Genomic DNA, 17,714 nt, shown 5'->3' with positions numbered 1-17,714 from the left:
GCACCTCAAGTCTGTGTTTCGCATCCTTCTCTGTTGGCAATGCCCTAGTAGCCCCAGAAAAAAGATTTCTGCACCAAGCGCTGTGGATGAGGCAAATGGACAAAAGCAACTATTTGAGGCTTGTGAGACTTCCTAGAACTTCCTACTTGGGTGATCTAAAGCCTGTGTCAAACTTCGATGCTCACTAACCCTCTCAGCCAAAGGCAGGGCCAAACTAAAATGACGCAGGCCAGAGACTGGGGTGTCCAATTCAGGAGTCACTCACCCTCGGAGGTCCCAGACTGGGAGGATGAGAATGTCTGCTGAAGGAAGAGCTGGCAGGTGGGATCAGCCTCTCTACAACCAGTCGCTCCATGCTATGTCAAGAAGAACCAGGAGACAGAGGATCTGAAGAGTGGCTGCTTCCTGATCAAAGTTGTGCTGACCCCAAGTGTTCTGGACCCTTGGATAGATGGTGTCCAGATTAAATGCAGACATTTAGTTGAGCTGGAATGTTAAAGAACTGCAAATAACCTTCTCATAGAGATACATCATAAATGCTAATGGGACATACTAAAAAATCCGCTTTTTATATGAAATTCAAATTTGACTCATTGTCAAATTTTTATTTGCTAATTCTGACAATTTTAGCCAAAGAGAGCTGAGAAAAGCCAACAAAGGCAAAGAGAAGGCTATGAAGGAAGGGGTCCAAGGAGAGTCACAGATCTAAACTACCATACTGCAAAATAAAAAAGAAGTAATAGAACATTCTGGAAAAATCCAAATACAGACTCTCAATCCAAAGTGCATGCCAGAACCTCCCTGGCAGCCCCACCTCAAATTAGCACACACACATTAAAAAAGAAATACACTGTCAAACTAATTACATTATTTTTACAAATCAATAAATGTTTATTTAGTGTCATTTTCTATATGTACTGACTATGTGAAGAGAGCTGGATGAATCACTGAAGACATTTAATGGGCTTTCATTGTTTTAGATTCTGTCGGTATCTGAGAAATTTCAGCTAATTCTCAGTCTGCATTTCACAAATTTCACCAAACTGATGCTGAGTCTAATATCAGCCACAGGAGGACCACTGCTTGGGGGACTCTAAAGTTCAGTCTTCCAAGGCGACGTATCGTGCCAGCAGGTTGACATCACAGAACCCCAGCAAGGTTCAGAAACAGAAGCATAGGGATGCTCTACCGTCGTCCTAAGAGGAGGGCTAAGCCTAGAGGAGTCACTGGTGGTGTGCGTGAGGAGTGGAAAGACCCCTCCCTCAGACGCCCTCTCCCATTCCCTGCATCAGATAGGGCAAAACACAAGGGTGTGGTGAACTCCAGAACATTCGGTTGACTCTCAAGGAAATCACTCTAGATGCACAGTGGAGAGGACAAAGCAATTTATCAAAACAGGAAGACGACATGAAAGATTGCAGGCTGAATGAGGAACACATCCCCAAGGCAGAAGAACCTGAAAGACAGGCAGAGGATGTGTTGGGGGAATCAATTTCTCAAAGAAAGTCTGCATGACCCTCTCCACTCTAGGGTCACTCATGGGACTTCCTCAGCCTTAAAAATAAAAATCAGCTATTCATTCTGATATGTCTGTATGTGCATGTGGAAGTGTGCGTGTGTGTGTAGGGGGGGAATGCATGTAGAAGTCAGAAGTTGATGGCAGGTGTCTTCTCAATCATTCTTCACTACATTTTTTGAGACAGGGTCTCTCGCTGAACCTGTAACTTGCTAGTTTGGCTAGACTAGATTGGCCAGCAAGTCCCAGGGAACTTCTTGTCTCAGTGCTGGTTTTACATGTGTGTACCTCCATGCACATTTTTAAAAATTTATTATGTGTATGGTTGTTTTGCCCTCAGGTATCCAGAGTCCAAAAGAGGGTGTTGTATCCCTCGGAACTGTAGTTACAGATGAGTGTGAGCTGCTCTGTGGGAGCTAGGACCTGAGCCCAGGTCCTCTGCAGGAGCAACCAGTGCTTTTAGTTACTGAGGCATCTCTCCAGCCCCTCAGCTTTTTTTTTTTTTTTTTTTAAATGTGTTCTGGAGGATCCCTTACCTGACATGCTTGGAATCAAAAAGTGTTTCAAATGCAAGACTTTTGTCACCACAGGTGAAGGCATTTCATACAGTACTTAATAATCTTGTGCATGAAATAGAAGTTTAGGATGTGTTGCGGCTTGTTGCTCATTTCAAATAAGGGAGTACCGAAAACTCTACACTTGAGCATCTGGAATGCCTGAGCTTAGCCTGAGCTGGAGACACAGCTCTGTCAGTAAGGGTACTGCTGGGCAAGAAGGTGGACTTCAGTTTGGTCCCTAGAAACTATGATTTAAAAGCATAAAAGGAGGAGGAGGAGGAGGAAGAGGAGGAGGAGGCAGCAGCGCTCCCTGGATGTGGTGGTGCACACCTTTAATTAATTTAACTTTAATTTAATTTAACATTCAGTGGGAAGAGGCAGGTAGATCTCTGAGTCTGAGACCAACGTGGTCTACGAAGAGACTCCAGGCCAGTCATGGCTACACAGTGAAACCCTGTCCCCAGAAAAGAAATATAGAAAAAGGTGGGCTCAGGGGTGTGTGCTGTCATCCTAGAGCTGAGGAGGCAGAGACAGGGAGATCTCTGGGGCTTGTTCATCAGTTAGTGAGCTCCAGGCTATGGAGAGACTATCTCAACAAACAAGGTGGACAGCCATCCTGAGAAACAACACCTAAGATCAACCTTTGACCTTCACACACATGTGCACACAAATTAACCCAAACACACAAACAGGAACACGGGTAAGCATAGAACACAGACAACTAAATGAACACTCAACCCATGTCATGTCCTGGATTGATACTTGGACAAAAGGGAGGCATTGTGACTTGCCTAAAGAGTTCTCCCAGAATTCTCTGAGGCAGAACTAGGTCTTCTGTATTCAGAGCACCATCAGAGCACATCTGGGTTAGACCTGGAGGTGAGGTACACCTGTGCATGGGTGTGCAATTTGCTCAGGGGGAGAGGAGCCAGAACACAACTATTTTACCGAGTAACTTCATCAAGTTCCCAGTAACAAGGTCCCAATAGTCTGGTTTAGGAACAAGATGTTCCGTTCACTTCATAACCTCAAGGCCAGAGTGGGGCATAAATATTGCTAATGTTTAATCAATGAATCCTTGGGCTCTCTGGGAGTAATATATACAATTCATCATATTTTCCTCTTGTTTTCAATTTAAGTGGAAATCCTGTGTTCACATTTTAAACTTTGTGTGTGTGTGTGTGTGCATGCGTGTGTGTTGAGGAGGGCGCATGTGCACATGTGTATACATGCATATGAAAGCCGGAGGACAAGCACAGGTGCTTCCTCATGAAGTCTCCAGACAGGGCCTCTCACTGGACTGGAGCTCACTGGCTACTCCGGCAGGGAAGCCCCAGGAGCACCCTCCCCCAGGCACCCCAGCACTAGAATTGAAATGAGCTACATGCCCACTGTTTTGCTTCTGTCTTCTGTGGCTTCTCGTGTTCTGGGGAGCCAAACTCAGGTCCTCATGGTTGCAAGGCAAGCAGTGACTGAGCTCGCTTCCCAGCCTAAATTTTGAAATTGACAGCAGCAATCGACAGGATCAGCCAAGGAGCGCTGGCCACTTACACAGCTGTGTCCTTTCTGCCGAGTTCGTGATGAAGCCTGGCCCACTCAGGGTGGGTCCACCATGGTTCTGCTCCTTTTCTGACTAACTGAGACCCAAAGCACTCCACCAATCAGAGCCAGGTGAGAAGAGCTAGGGAATAGACTGTTCCCCTTTTAATAGCATCTGAGGGTCCCGGGCTGGGAATAGCCATGCCTGACAAGTACACAGAATGTTCAGAGTTGTAAGTCTCCTCCAAAAAATAAAATACTAATAATAATAACAAAAAAAAATCAAGCTCAGCTAGGTTCTGATTTAACAGCATCTGGCAGGCTAACTATATTATTTTTGAACACACAGACATAAATTTGATATGAATAATAAAACAAGTATACCATGGACAAAGGAAATATAGAATTCACCTAATCTTCAAAAGAAATTCTATACTTGAATAATTAACTACGCTCTATTTATAAAAGCAGAGTAATTGAAAACAGGATTTTTCGGTTGATTCATATAGCCTCTGAAATATTTATTATTGCAAGTCGAAAGATCTGTCTGGGGTTTGTCACTGAAAATGTCTAAACTCAGTGTCCAGATGTTTATTTAAGTTGCTCCCACAGAGTTCTAATGTCAATACCAGGGGTTATCAGAGAGCATCGCTGTGTATCTTCCCTGACTAATATTCTCATTTCTCCTGCATCTTTGATGTTTTCTTTCATTAAAATTCCTGGCCTAGATCCACAAAAATCTGCTGAGCTTGCATAAAAAATTAGTCCGCTGTTTTGGCATCCTCCGCAAAGATAATCTATATCAGTGGTTATCACTCAGGAACCACCATCAGCCATGGAGAGTCAGCTTCAGAAGGAAAAAGAGTTCAGAACCAAGACTTACGAATGCCTAGGTGTCTAAGGGCATACATAATCTTTTCCCCAGCGTCATGCGATGATGGGATTCCTCACCCTCAGCCTTGGTGCAAACTTTCCTTCACTCTCACACACCATGTCTTCTCTGAAAAAAATTAAAATAGAGGAAACCAGACTCTGTCTCAGCTCACTTCCCATAGGTGACTACAGAACATGACACCTGGGAGCATGTTTTAAAGACGCATTGTGGGTGTCCCTTCCCTTGGTATGAGACTTCAAAAGACAAAGAGCATCTGTCTGTAGGGTGACCAGATGAGAATGCGTACTTCCAGTTCCCTTTCCCAAAATGAACTGAATTTTATGCAAATTGTTGAAGCACCTAAAACCCGAAGAAAATGAGTAAACGAAGTTTGCATGAACTCTCAAAAGAGCCCAGTGCCCCTGAAGGCTGGTCCGTTCTCCTACACTAGGCTGAGGTGGAAAACCATGAGGTAAACTCAATTTCTCCACCACTCATCATCTCTGGTTAAAAAGAATGGCATTTTGGCTCGAACAGCACTAAACAATGTCCCCTGGAAAGAAGGGGGTCACTTCTGTAGGAAGCTTAATTAGAAAACGTGATTAAAGCCGGGCGGTGGTGGCTCACGCCTTTAATCCCAGCACTCGGGAGGCAGAGGCAGGCGGATCTCTGTGAGTTCGAGGCCAGCCTGGTCTCCAAAGCGAGTTCCAGGAAAGGCGCAAAGCTACACAGAGAAACCCTGTCTCGAAAAACCAAAAAAAAAAAAAAAAGAAAACGTGATTAAATTGCCATAAACTCAAAGCCCAAGAAGTAGCATCCTAGCACAACATAGTCAATAAATGTTTATTGGCTTCTCACTGAACATGTAGCCCAGCATTTCTGTATTAGTAACTGTTATGTAAAACTGGCTCTGTAGGTAAATGTCTCTGTGAAATGCTGCCTTAAATACAGTTAAATGAGCTCTTTATCCCAAAGCTCTCGAACCTTCTAATATGTTAAAGTGATTTTGAGCTACCACAGGGAGAGGAGGGAAGCTGTTCCCTAAACGCATTTCCCCACCAAATTTCAATTGTCTGTATTTCTGCTCTGAGAGACACATACAGAGACATGTGATCAGGCCCAGGTCTTCCATTTAGCAAATGATCCCCAGAAATTCACTGACTTGACCAAGCACTGTTAACAGAAAACCCAGGATTCCACCATCCACCACCCCCACCTTACCTCCCCCAACCCTTATCTCCTCCCTACGCTTACCTCCCACCCTACCCTTATCTTCCCCTACCCTTAATCCCCCTCACCCTTACCTCCCCCACCCCACCCTTACCTCACCCTCACCCTTACCTCCCCCCCCAACCCCACCCTTACCTCCCCCCACCCCACCCTTACCTCCCCCTCACCCTTACCTCCCACCCTACCCTTATCCCCCACCCTACCCTTATCCCCCTACCCTTACCTCCCCCTTACCTCCCACCCTACCCTTATCCCCCCACCCTACCCTTATCCCCTCCCCCTTACCTCCCCCTCCCCCTTACCTCCTCCCCCACTTCCCCCTTACCCCCACCCACCCTCACCCCCCCTTCCCTTACACCCCCCTTCCCTTACCCTCACCCTTCCCTTACCCCTCACCCTTCCCTTCCCTCCATCACTCAGTTTGTCCCCATTTGTCCCTGAGAGCCCAGAACTCTTCCTGGGAGCACTGTTTTTGCTCTTTTGCTAACAGATTCATTTTCACTTCAGGTTGAGCCCAAATAGAACATACTTTATTTATTTACTTTAAATTTTATTATTAGTGTATGTGCATGATGCGGGGTGGTGGGGAGGGGCATGTGTGCCTCAGTACAATGGGAAAGTCAGATTTCTCCTTCCACCTTTATGCAGGCTCCAGACTTACACTGCAAGCCCTTTACCTGCTAAGCCCTCTCAACAGCCAAGGAGCACACTTTAAAAAGCAGCACTTGGGGTGACACAGCATGAGCTGGTGATGTGCCTTAGCACTGTGAATAGGAACCTTAGAATGACTTCAGTACTTGGAATATGGAAGAAAGTGAACAAAAGCATTTGGAGGGGAGTTGAGTAGAATTCCTGTTTCCATTGCACATTTCCATTGCACTTTTCACTGGTCTATTGATTTTTAAGAAGAAAAGTTATAGTTTATTATGTGGCATGTAATGGATGTTGGTGAGCACCAGTGGACAGGCAGGCGGGCAGGATGGATGGATGGATGGATGGATGGATGGATGGATGAGTGGATGAATGGGTGGATGGGTGGACGGGTGTATGGGTGGGTGGATGACCAACCAAGCAAACCAGGTTGCTTGCATGGATGGATGCTCCAACTAAGTAAGCCAACATGCAGTGTCTTTCTTTAAAGAAGGCCTCAAAGGTCTCACTCTCTTCCAGGTTGCTGATACAATGTGACAGGCCAGCCTCACCTCTTGCTGCCATGCCTTCCCCATTCCCTCTGGAATTATAAGCCAAAACAAACCCTTTCTCCAGGGGCATAGGAGTGGGGGTGGGGAGCACAGGGAGAGAGGGGAGAGGAGAGACTGCCAGCAAGAGAGTTTTCCAGCCCTTTGAAGAAGACCCGGCACCACAGTTCCAGATGATGGAGGAAGAAAATGATTTCTGTCTCCATTGATGATTGGGCTGTGCTACAGGGACTAGGCCTGGACACCGAGAAGGCCAATGGCTAAACAGTACTGACCTTGGAGATTTCACAAAGAAAGCTAAATAGGAACAATGCAGTCGGTACCCACTAAACAAAAATTTGTAAACATGAGGCTGGAGAGATGGCTAAGAGCACAGGAGCTGTTCTTGTAGAGGACATGGATTCAGATCTCAGAAACCACATGGCAGCTCACAACTCTCTGTAACTCCAGTTCCAGGGGATCCATCACCATCTTCTGGCCTCTACAGGCCCTGCACACATAGGGCACATACATGCAGGCAAACGCTCATACACATAAAATCAAATGAATCTTTATTATAAAAGAAGTTTGCAAACTAGCTTTTTGTATCGCTCATTCTTTTAAAATATGGAATAGAACTGAAAGCACATAACTGGGACGTGTATCTAAGGTCAACAGTGGCAACAGTCTTAAGGTGAGGTACCCTGTTAGGAAAATAGTTTTGCCTACAAACCTGAAAATTATTAATGACTGTGTTTGGGACATCAAGTATGTAATTGGATCTAGCACTCTAGTGGTGCAAACTCACAGCGTGGTTCCCAAAGTATGCTTTAGTAAAAGAGTTGCCTATAGAAATTTCTGGATGCCCATGGCCCTTCCTGTTCCCCAGATGGTGTCAATGTAAATTTTATCTAAGAGTTTTGCTCAGAACAGAAATTCCTTTTAACATTAATAATTTGGCAAATGCTTCTATATGCAGATTCTTCTGAAAAGAAATGTGTAGGCTCAGTCTGAAAGACTTCTCTCTTGGTTCTGAATGTGCCATGCCAAAAATTCCTGACAAAATAAATGTGTTTAAGAACATTTAAGCAAGCTGCATCGCATCTGTGTTATTCTCAATAAAATGACTGTTTTCTAAGGGTGAGAAATTTAGTTTCTTCTTTTTTTAGGAATCAGTGGAACGCAAAGGAAGCAGTAACCCGGGGACACACAAGAGCAGCCACCCATGAACTCAGCCCAGGTGTGTATCCTGGGACTCAGAGCAGGGAAGGATCCCAGGGAAGGAATGTGGCAGGGCCTCCTGATGAGAAATCCCATCTGGGACCTCAGAAATCTGGATCCAATTCCGGGCTCCATCTCTAGCTCACCACATAATTAAGGGGCGACTTGGCTAATCTGTCCTTCACTTTGTCCTCTTTAAAACGATAGGATCTGGCCTCTCCCCACTTCTCAGGAATGCCATGTCAGCAGAGGCTGGGGATGTGGAGTGCCAATGGCCAAGTGGCTGTAGGCAGCCGGGAGCTGTGCCCGGCCCCAGCTGCCCTCCTGCCCCAGCCTGTCTCACAAATCAATGCCTTTGGTCACCCAGGGTCTGCTGGAAAGAACTCAAGTGAGCTGTATACAACTCCAATCTTCCCTTTAGATAATGAGGCAAAATCACATTTCTTCGGTGAAGCACAAATTTCAACTGCATACAAATATTTCCGTGAAATACAGCCATGTGTAGGCACACACAGGGAAGGGTCCGTTACGGAAGCAACTGCCTAAGAGTTGGAAGATGTGAATTCTGTCGTGGCTCTGGTGGGTGAGTGACCTGGGAAGTCTCTCAAGTAGGAGCTATTGTTTACTGGAGGCCTACTACATGCTGGGCATTTGGCATGTCTGAATACATTCACATGCTGGCATGCCTGGCACATTATTATATTATGTGCTCCATACATGCTATCTGTACGATCAACTAATTTAATCTCCTGGTAGCTGTGCCAAAGGTCTTATTCCCATTGCGTAGGTGGGGAGAACTGGGGGACAGAGGGGTGGCTGTTCTATTCTACCCTGCCCAGACCCCTTCCAGAATAGAGTACATTCCCACAGCTGCTGGGAATGCTGCCAGACCAAGACCCTGTCAGCCGTCTTTGGAGACTGCCATCAGCTGAAGAAGGCCGGCTCACTCAAGGTCATGCTTTCTGCCAGGATCATGCTTTCTACACCCAGTGATTGGTCAGACACGGTAAAAGGGCCTGGCTTCCTGTATTAGTTTCCCGGAGCTGCCATAACAAATTACCACACACTGGGTGGCTTAAGACAGCAGAAAGGTATTTCCTCAGAGCCGTGGGCACCAAGGCCTAAGTCCAGTCGCTGGCAGGCCGGCTCCTTCCGGAGGCTCTGGATGAATTAGTCCTTGCCTCTTCAAAACTCTTGGGGCCAGCAGGTCATCCTTGACACCCCAGCTGGTCTGGGGGATGCTTCCTTCCCCTCTGCTTCTGACTTCTTTTGACCTTCATGCCAGCCTGAGGGGTGTCCAACCTGCCTCCCCCTCCCCATGTGCCCGTTGTGTGTGTGTGTGTCTGTCTGTCTGTCTCACGTGTACTAGTTCATGTGTGTATATGTGTGTGCAAGTGTGCACGTGGAGGCCAGAGGTCAAATCCAGTGTCTTCCTCACTCACTCTCCTCTAGAGACAGGGTTCTCGCCGAAGCTGGAGCTCCTTGATTACCTAGACAGGCTGGCTGATGAACTCCAGGGATCTCCTGACTTCGCCTTCCCAGCTCTTGAATTCCAGGAGCACACTCTGCTTTTACGTGGGTGCTGGGGATCCACACTCAGGGCCTCGTGTTTTCACAGCAAGCATTTTACCCACTGAGACGCCTCCCTCTCCTCTCTCCTAGGACCACAGCCACTGTGTTTAAGACTTCCTCTAAACAGAGTGGTTCTATCTGGAAATGAGATCCAGGGTCCTGATGCTACCGTCACAGGCACTGAGGGTCAGCATTAGGACCGTTAGTCAGTCCTTTCCAGTCCCCACAGGGAACCTGAGCTGAAGCAGTGTCCCATCTCCACGAGATCACCTGAGGCCTTTGCAGAGACCTCCTCACAGCCCTGCCATCTCCCTTCAAGTCCACTTCTCTCCTCATTCTCCCAGGTCCACTCCCTAACAAGCATCCTCCACACTTCTCTCTGTGTGTGATCAGCATGCATTTCGGTACCCTGGAACATCAATATTTTATTCAGATATTAAAAAAAAAAAAGACTTTGGGGACTGGATGGATGACTCATCTCTCATCCTACATAATGGGTTTCATGATGACATTTTCACGCTTGCCACAGAAACACAAGGACCTGAGTTCAATCCCCAAAGCCCAAGTAAAAAGCTAGGCACAGTGGCTTGTGCTTAGAGCCCAGCTCTGGGGAGGCAGAGACAGGAGGACCCTTGGCCTTGCTGCCTGGCCTGTGTAGCCAAATCTCATTTCAGGTTTAGCACAAACCCTATCCGAGTTTCATTCTGTTGCAACAAAGAGCAATTTGTGTGTCGAGGGGCTTATTTTAGTACACAAATCCAGTTTACAGTCCATTATTGAGGAAAACTGGGTAAGAGTTTAAAGAGGAATCGAAGCAGAAACCATGGAGGAACACCACTTGCTAGCTCATGCTCAGCTAGCTTTATCCCTCCCAGGACCACCTGCCTAGGGATGGTGCTGCCCACAGTGGACTAGGGACTTTTACAGCTATTAGCAATCCAAGTGCCAACACCCCCAGGCCAATCTGATGTAGGCAATTCCTCACTTGAGACTTCTCCTCTCAGACGATGATAGCTGGCTGGGTCAAGTTGATGATTAAAACTAAGACAATGACATCATTACCCTTCTCTACCCTCCAGTTTCTATTTCTCCTTTGTTTCTCCTACCACCCATCTATTCCTATAAAACTTAGTTTCTATTCCCATTTTAGCTCCATCTCCAGGAGGAGATGTTGTGAAGCTGGGCTCATTCAAAACACCAAGTGAGGCAATGAAAAGAATGGGACCGTATTTATAAATGATAATATGGGTAGCACACCCTCCAGACTGAAAGCTTGTTTTGTTAGTAATTGGATTTACCTGCAATAGGTAAAGCTATGTTTTCTGTGGTTTTTAAATTAGAAAGGAGGCTTCTGACACTGTAATTTTTCTGTAATTGTAAAAAAAAAAATTGTGTTGAGAAATTAATTCTAAGGTGATTCAGTAGGTAAGGTCTCAGGACAAAGAGTTGGTGCTCTTGGACATAGCTTCACAGTCATAAGCAAGGCTTCATTCTTTGTGCCTCAGTTTCCCCATTTGCAGTGTCGAACACACATATGGCACTGAAAAAGAAGACATACATTTGCTAGCAATGTTTTCAGACAAAGTACGCATGTCCAGAGTCAACACCTCCACACCCTTTAAGGAATGCGCCCAAGTGCTCAAAATATTGCATGCCTCTATTTTGACTTACTGTGATTGTTTTCCACATGAAGCAGGGGCTCTCCGTACCTCAATGCTCGTGCAAATGGCTGTTAAATAACTCTCCATTGTTCTCAACTGTTTTTGTCAGCATAAACTATCCTACATAATGGGTCTCATGATGACATTTTCACGCATGTATATAATGTAGTTTGATCACATTCACCCCCACCCCACCCCCTTTTGTACACCCCCCACTCCCACTGATCACCCTCCTCCTCCCAAATAGAGCCCTGCATTAGTTACTTTTCTGTTGCTGTGATAAAAGACCATGACCAAAACAACTTATAGAAGGAAGTGTTTATTTGGACTTCAGAGTTCCTGGGAGGGTCCATCATGATGGGGGAGGCATGATACAGTGGCAGGCATGGCTGGAGGAGCAGGAAGCTCAGATCACATCTCAGCCACCGACAGGAAGCAGCACTCTGGAGTAGGCAAAGGCTATAAACTCTCCAAGCCACCTCCTTCAGTGACACGCGTCCTCTGAGGTTCCACCATCTAAACCTCCATAACAGGACCTCCATAACAGGACCCCCCAGCCAGGAACCAAGAGTTCAAATATATGAGCCTATGGGGGACACTTGTCATTCACATCACCGCGAACTCTTTTATTTCATGTCTGTCTTTTATGACCCATGCAGTTTCGTACGGTTGCTTACAGGAATATGGGGGCACCTTGCTCATGACTACATTACTAAACAAAGTAGCTTTCCTTCCCCCATCAACTACTAACTGCCTATATATGCTCAGAGAGGGGTGAAGCCTCATGAGACCTTCCCAGTTCTCAATTGACTTTAACACTAAATTTAAGTTTATTTTTTTTCTTTAAATTGGCAGTTTCTATTTTAAATTTTTGCACCGATTATTTGCCTATTTATGTCTTTGTGTGCCTGTGCACGCAAGAGCACACATACATGTATGCATCAGAGGTCAGAGGACACATTGTGGGAGTGGGATCTCTCCTTCCGCCATGTGGGTTCTGGGGCTGGCAGTCTAGTCAGCTTTACCCCTACCCCACGCCCCAGAGCCATCTTATTTAAAGTTTCGTGCGGTGGTCATTTCAGAAAATATTGCTTCATACAGCCTCAGGTACCTTCTAACATGCTTCAGTCATAATTGTTACCATCGATACAGTAAGGTCTTTATCTACTTTCCTGCCTTCAAAGGGTTCCATAAAGACCACACTTTGAAGCTGTGTCCTCCCCAAACATAGCCCATGTATTAGATAAGGGGTGCTGACGTCATCTTACAGCCTGGAGTTGGGAGAGTCCATGACTTCCCATAGGGTTAAAGGCAACAGTAGTATTTAAATCCTGGAGCTAATAGCCCAGCTATTCCAGTGGTTCTCTCTCTTTCGCCTTTTTTTTTTAAATTCCAGTTTTCTAAAGTCATCTGGGAAGTAATAGATCATAGTTAATCGTTCAGGCTTTTGTGCTGTGCTTTCAGAATCAGGTCTGATTTGTGGTCTGGCTCTAGTTCAGTATTATCCAACGCGAGGGTTATTTCATCGGCCCAGTATCAAAGCTTCCTCACTTTAGCCAGAAATTAAAATAATAGCTTTAAGTTTCTCCCTGCTGTCAGGCAGCTGGTCAATAATGAGGCTTGCCGTGCTTTAAAAAATGATTTTTTCATGCTCCCCATAAAAAGCTAGAAATATAATCCTTTTATTGAGCACAGGCACTCAACTCTTCCTACATAAAGACAAATCTTTCTCTATTTTCTAACAGCCTCCTCTCCTGTAATATTACAAACTGTGTCATTGAGCCCACAGGGAGTAAAACTGTCAGGTCCACCTGGTTGAACAAAGTCTACGATGCCCACGCCATTCCTCAGTGCTCTTTGGAATCATTCTGGGTGGTGGTGAATTATTAAGGGGGAAGAAAAAGATGCCAGCAGTGGCTAAAATGATCAGTGAAGGTATGATTGAAAAGAAAGTATCCTAGAAGGCTGGGAGAGAGCTCCACTGAGACAGTAGCGTGGGGCGCCTCGGGTCCTCAGCAGCTAGGTGAAGCCAGGGACAGTAGGGCGTCTGTGATCCCACTGAGTCAGAGAAAGTCCCTGGGGCTCTCTGGCCAGCTGCTCTAGCCGAATGGGTAAGCTCTAAACACTGTCTCAAAAGAGAAAGTGGAGAGTAATTGAGAAAGACACTCAGCATCAACCTCTGGCATGAATGTGCACGTGCCACATAAGAAAACATTCTCAACAGAAAAATCCCTAGAATGAAAAGTCTCTGTAGTGTCACAGGCAAATGACCTCAGGTTATCTCAAGACCTTACCAAGGAGTCACTTTCCAAAGCCCACTGCAGGTATTCAGCTGCAACACCAAGCAGCCCAGGTCCCCACATTCCTGAGTGCTGGTTTCCTTCCTTGGTGGCTTCTGAGTGGCCCTGAGCAAATCACCTCACCACCTCTACAGGAAAGAGAGCTAGCCCACCAGCTCGCCTCTGCTTCTCCTCAGCTTGTAGCCATCACCCCGGCTCCCCTGGGAATGCAGTGCAGATTACAGAGAGGCCTGTGAAAATGAAAAATTAGTACCAATGACAACTGTTACATAAAGAGATTACTCTTGTGCCTTCCGTGGTTCAGGTTTAAATCCAAGTTTTAGCATTCACTTCCTTTTCTTGACGTAATCACTTAAAAATGGAGACTGATGCAGACTCCATTTTTCAGTTTTAAGCCTCTAATTGACTTTTTAAAATAGTTTCACTGTTACCTCTTCTTAGCCCAAACTATACTAGATATTAACACAAATGCAGCATTCTGAAATTCCTATCTAGATTACAGAAAATAGAAGGCATCCTCATGAAAATGAAAGCATACTTCAGTAGTTAATATGGTGTCAAATCCCATCTCCTGAATTTCAGAACAGAATGTGAGGAATAAATTTTTTTTTTTAATGAGTGAATTTGTATTCCCAAGTCATTGTTTGTGGAACATGACAAGCTGCATCTTTGTGAAAATGGAGAGAGCCATTTAAAAATAACAAAGCAGGGGCTAGAGAGGTGGCTCCCTGGTTAAAAGCACTGGCTGCTTTTACAAAAGATTCTGGTTCAATACCCAGCACCCATATGGCAGCTTACAATCGTCCTAACTCCAATTCCAATGAATCTGATGCCCTCTTCTGGCCTCCTCAAGCACCAGTCACATTCATGGTGCATATATACACATTCAGGCAAAACATTCATATACATAAAATAAAGCTTTTTTAAAAGCTAATCAACTTGAAGAAAAGGAGGCCTTGCTCCAGCAATTAAGGCAATATATTGTTAACACAAATAGGCTAATGAGTCTGAAGAGAAAATGTCCAAAGTACCAGACAAACATAGCACAAGTGTGCAGGGGAGCAGGTGAGGACTGTATTTGCATCCCACAATGCCAGGGCAAGAGGTTACCTAAGCCCTGCCCTCCCCCTCACACAGTGCTGACAATATTCCAGGTGACATAATGATCTAATGCGAAAGGCAAAAGTATAAAGCTTTTGATAAAGCTTTTTTGTTATGTTTTGATAAACATAAAGATTCTGTTGGCAAGAGGGCCCAGTGGTTAGAGTCCATGCTGTGTAAGTGTAAGGACCAAAATTCAGATCCCAGGACCACAGAACACTGGATGTAGTCTCATGCATGCTTGTAATTCCAGCACTGAGGAGCCAGAGACAGGAAAGGCCTATTGAATGCCAGCCTAGCTGAAAAACATGAACTCTGGATTCAGGGAGAGACCCTATTTCAAAGGAATAAGGTAGAGTGTCATAAAGGAGGACATGTCACCCTCATGAGGACATCACACACATATGCCGATGCACAAGCACACACCTACACACACACATAACTCTCTGGAAATGGAGTTACAGATGGTTGGTAGTCACCATGTGGTCCAACATGTGGCGTGGTTCGAGTAAGCAGGGATCCCATAAGCTCAGATATTTGAATGCTTGATCCCAGTTGGTGGCAGTGTTTAGGGAGGCTTAAGTGTGGTCTTGCTGGAGGGAATGCGTCACTAGGGCAGGCTTTGTCCAGTTCCCTAACCTCTTGCCTGCAGTTAAGTATGTGAGCTCAGCATCCTGCTCTGGCCACCATGCCTGCCACTTGCTGCCACTCTTCCCCACCAGGATGGACTCTTAGCTCGCTGCAATCAACCCCAAATAAATTCTTCTTTAGGCTGCCCTGGTCCTGGTGTTTATCACAGAAACAGAAAAGTAACTAGAGGAACCAACGCTCTCTTCTGACTTCTGTGGACAGTGCACACATGTGGTGCCAACATACATGCGAACAGAACACCCATACACGTAAGATAAAAATAAATCATTACAAAAGACTAAAAGTTGATAAGTTCAGGACAGGAAAAGATTCCTTTCAAGAAAAATTTAGATAGATTTGCCATTAAGTATTTTTATCAATACACCATAAAAAGGATGAAATACCAAAAAAATGCAGAGGATATTTACAGCAAATATAACTAAACAAATATTAAGTTCTTTGAGTACCAAAAATTAATTAAATCTATGCATCTATGTATGCACCAGCAAGGAAGTAGAGAGCTAACAAAACACAAAAAGGATATGCAAATAGACTGTATGTAAAAAGCTCTTCTGAAAAGAGCTAAGTATGTGATGTCACCTCAATGTCATTCCTAATTAGGGGATGCAAAAGAAAACCAGTATTGGGTATGAAATGCCCACACAGGTCCATGTGTTTGACCGCTCATCCCAGGCTGGGGCACTGTTTGGAAGGGAGAACCTGTAGGTGGAGGCTTGCTGGAGGAAGTGAGTCCCTGGGGGTGGGCTTTAATGTTCTGCATCCTGACTCCACTTCTGGCACATGACATGGGATTGCCCGACCTCACACTCCTGCTACCTGGGCCCCTGTCCCCATGACGGAATGCATCCCCTCTGGAACTGTGAACCAAGTAAACCCTTTCTCCCCAAGTTGCTTTTTGTCAGTTTTCTAGCACCACAGCAGAAAATAACAAATACAGCCACAAGGAATACTTAAGTAACCTACAGTCTGGCAATGCCACATGTGGCTGAATGAAATTCTTATACCATCAAGAGGTGATGGGAGCATAAAATGTAATGACAGACAGACAGCGTTACCCAGCAACTCCACTCCTGGACTACATTCTATAAAATGTGTTCTAAGTCAGGCATGGTGGCACACACTTCTAATCCCAGCCGTGGGAGGGCAAAGGCAGGCCTATCTCTGTGAGTTCAAGTCTGGTCTATACAGTGAGTTCCAGGCCAGCCAGGCTAAAGTGAGACTCTTGTCTCAAAACAAAACCAAAAATGTTCAGATGTGCACAGAGACTGTCTCACTGCTTTCCACGCCCTAAACCCAAATGATGTCAATCACTGAAGAAACCACATACTAATGGAACAGCACATGATATATTAGTCCCAATGAAAATTAATCAACCTGACATGAATCCCCTAAACAGAATCTTTGTAGAAGTCCGAAGTGGACATGCATGCATGGTAAATAACAAGAGGATTCAGGAGATGCTGCCACTGTCAGGACAGCGGCGACTCCTTTGGGGAAGAGAGTGTGCCAAGGGGACACACACATGGATACGGAGGGAGGGCTGCCAGCAGCTTCTCTGCGTCTGCTTTGATCCAACAGCTGCTGCCTTTATCCATTAAACTGGTCTGATTTTATATACTTTTTTGTAGGTTGTGTGTCACAAAACTTAAAGAGGACTCGTTCTACTGAGTATTAATACCCATTAAAGCCATAATGATTAACAGTTTAAAAATATTAAGGGCCCAGAAATAGGCCCAAGACATAAAAGGCACTTTTATAGGACTGTACTATCCCATTAAAACAGCCTTACAAAGCAGAAGGCATGGCGGCTTCTGATACTGAACCAACTGTTACACATTCTGCAGGAACTGACATGCAGCTCTTCCCTCAGCCAGTGTCCAGGTAGATGAAATCTGTTATGGAGCAAACACTGCTCTTTCACCCCAAGGCTGTACAGACTAAATGAGCTGATGTATGGAAACAAAAAATTAAAATTCCTTCCCAGTGAAAGGTTAACCATAAAACATGAATAAAGGGACTGGACAGATGGCCCAGCAGTTAAGACCCCACACTGCTCTTGCAAAGGATGCCAGTTCTATTCCCAATACCCACAACTGTCTCTTGAGTTTGAGGCCAGTCTGGTCTACATAGTGAGGTCCAAATTAGTCAGAGCTATATCGTCGGGGGAGGGGGAGGGCAATAACATGGACATAACACACAAAGGACAGGGGATGGGACAGGGGTGGGGACACCACAATGGACACATAATAGAAGGGGGGTGATAACAAAACAAAAAGTTCTTTGAGGCACACAAGCAAAGGCAGACTCGAGGATA

Source organism: Peromyscus leucopus, chromosome 7, assembly GCF_004664715.2.
Source record: "Peromyscus leucopus breed LL Stock chromosome 7, UCI_PerLeu_2.1, whole genome shotgun sequence".
Taxonomy (NCBI): domain Eukaryota; kingdom Metazoa; phylum Chordata; class Mammalia; order Rodentia; family Cricetidae; genus Peromyscus; species Peromyscus leucopus.
This window is presented reverse-complemented; position numbering follows the sequence as displayed.